General features: G+C 31.5%; 1 pseudogene; it reads left to right on the forward strand.

Moving 5' to 3' along the window:
- The first annotated feature begins 1,133 nt into the window (after nt 1-1,133).
- Nucleotides 1,134-1,252, forward strand: LOC149217574 (5S ribosomal RNA; annotated as a pseudogene).
- Nucleotides 1,253-3,104: the final 1,852 nt, after the last annotated feature.

Raw genomic sequence — 3,104 nt, forward strand, 5'->3', positions numbered from 1 at the left:
ATAGACGTAGAGGCCTAACATGGACATTAAAAAGAGAGTGTTAGATATGAGTGCTATACAATCAATAATATGCAAAACTAGCCAAGGTAACCTAAGGAAGTAAAAAAGGCAATAATTATTTAACCAAGATGTGGAAAAACATATAATAGTATAGTTCCCCTAAGGTAAGGAAGGGTAGACCTTGTAACATTGACCAACTTGGAACGATGAGATGAACATAAAAGAGTTCTAGAAAGATACTTAGGTCATTAAGTGAAAGTGTGACAACAAGGGTAAGAAATCAATAAGAAGAGGTAGCCTATTTTTTGGAAGATTTTAAAAGCCATAACTTGGTACTCTAAATCTATTCTTCGAGAAAAAAAACTTGGTGGGAAATGGTTGTGGAATCATATAATTATTTCCACATAAGAACATGATGAGAATCACTATAAGTTTGATTTAAGGATGATGCATATAAGAAAGGAAATATTGGCGATCATCTAATCAAGTTGAATAATAATGCAGGTCATTTTCAAGAGCTCTAAAAGGTATGATAACATTGGATTAAGAAGTGAATCCATAATAAAAAATGATTAATTGGATGAAAATAAATTATGTGATTAAAACATTTCCAAGTGTAACAATTTCATGCATTTACCAGAGGTGGAAAATAAACCATGATGATTCAAAGTGAGAAATAAAGGCCAATTTGATAATATTTTCATCTTTGAAGTTAGTAGACATGAAGCATTAGGAAATTAAGACTATTGGAGAAAATAAAAATATATCTATGAATATTCAGTATGAGGAAGTGAAGGAGTGATTCTATCAAGAAGAAAGTTATCTTAAGGATATAGATGAGTGGATTTATCAACATGATTGGTAACGATAAAAGTGATGAGCTATATAATTTAGAAGTATTGAGGTATGAAGTTGTGAGCACTTTTATTTGGTGACAAATGATAAGTGATAAAATAGGAAAATGTTTCAAGGATAACGATTGTTTAACTTTTGGAGAAAGAAATATGATGTGTATACTAATGAGAAAACACCGAGCATGAAGCCCAAGAAGAAATATAGTTGGGAATCCTATAATGAGGCTTTGAGAAGGATTACACATAAATTGACAAAAGAAGTGAGAATCAGCTAATAAAGGGTGCGATCATACCAGCGTTAATTCACCGGATCCCATCAGAGCTCCGCAGTTAAGCATGCTTGGGCTAATGTAGTACTGGGATGGGTGACCTACCAGGAAGTCCTAGTGTTGCAACCTCCCACTTCAAAGGGTATTCCGGGTGCTCTCTTACTAAGAGCCAACCTGAACACCCATCAAGTGTACTTGAATAGATGCCACTCCAAGTGGAATGATGATCTATTGTTACTTCATATAAAATAACTTATTAGTGTAACATTAGTATTGGAAGAAGTTATTTCCAAAGACAGCAGGCATACCAAACCTTTCATGGATGATAATGGTGGTAGTGGTTCCAATCATTTCAAATTCTAAACTAAAGATTTAGAAAACTCTAAACTAAAGATTTAACAAGTGATAATTAAAGTCGAAGAATCCCTAGTCCAACTTGAAGATGAGTGAATCTACAATAAAAGAGATCAAGAGAGAACTTGATGAGATAAGAAAATCTTTTAGATGAACAATGAAAATTATGTGAGTGATGGATAGATCACCAGGGGGGACAACAAACCCTCAAGCAAGTGGATTAAGCATGACATAAGACTTAAAATAAGGATGACCAAGGGTATGTGTGCTATTTGGATAAGAAAACTATGTATAATCTGCATGGAATTTTAACTTGATATTAATGATTTAAATGATTGTACAAACAGTAATATCTTAACAACGAATTTCACTAAAATTTCTTTGGAGAAAGAAGAATATATGACGAGAGATTAAGGCTCAAGATGATGAGGCTCATTTGAAATTTAACGATGTACTTAGATGAGTATACCTATGGTGTAAATGGTTAACTTATTAATAAAAAGAACAAGAAATGATTATTGAAAATTGATTGGTATCTTGATGAAAACATGACCCTAACAGTACTAATGAGAGAACATATATCCTAGATGGATGTTCAAACAAACGAAATTGATTTTTCTAATGAATCATGATAAGAATGTTTATAGTGTATTATTCTATATTTGATAAGTATTGAGTTGACTCTCATATTGATGATGTTTCATTATATGATGGTATGAGGATAATGATGCACATGTGTTTCTTATTCATTTAGTTTGATATGATAATGATGTTGTATGTTCATAATGGATATGATATCCATAGGGATTATGATGTTACAATAAAATGTATATTGACATGTGGTTCATTTACTATGTGATGTCATGATATATCTTTGATACATATATGCTAATGTTATAAATTATGATGGTATTTCATAAGGTGAAGCATGTGGTGATTGCATGCAAATTTTATGACATACAAGCAGCGAAAATTTTAAGAACTGCCCTAAATTTATATGTATAATAAATGGGTGAATCCCCATGATACATAGGAAAAATGGGAGGTGATTTTATCACTAATATATATATATATATATATATATATATATATATATATTGACGAATCTCTAACCATATTATATTATCTTGTAAAGTCCTAGCGAATCTTTCACTGAATTATAAAATCTTGTAAGATCTTGGAAAATCTTTCACTGAATAATAAAACATTGTGAAGTCTTGGCGAATGTTTTGTTAAAGTATGAAACCATATATGATAATAATAAAGCATATTCATTAAACTGTAATATACTAACATACATGTTTGGAAAAACAAAACATAATTTTCACTTCCTACAAACAATTTTGCAAGTTTTAGTGGCCATGTTTGTGATGGTAGGAGAGATTAATGTTTTCTCTACCACTTTTGTCAAGCTACCACTTTTGCCAAGCTATCAAATTTCGTTCTTATTCCATAGACTCCAACTGCGAGATAAAAAAAAACACATCAAGTTTGTTTACCCCAACACGCCAACAAGTAGCAAGCCCCAACTGTATAATATAATGAAGTAGTAGGTATCCCAAAGGCCTAAAGGGGATCTAATGAAAAGAAGTGAATCTTGTCAGAAGCCTTCCAATCAATATATAAA

This window comes from Pinus tabuliformis, chromosome 1_1 (genome assembly GCF_031772625.1).
Source record: "Pinus tabuliformis cultivar Carrire ecotype Pingquan chromosome 1_1, CPIR1, whole genome shotgun sequence".
Lineage (NCBI taxonomy): Eukaryota > Viridiplantae > Streptophyta > Pinopsida > Pinales > Pinaceae > Pinus > Pinus tabuliformis.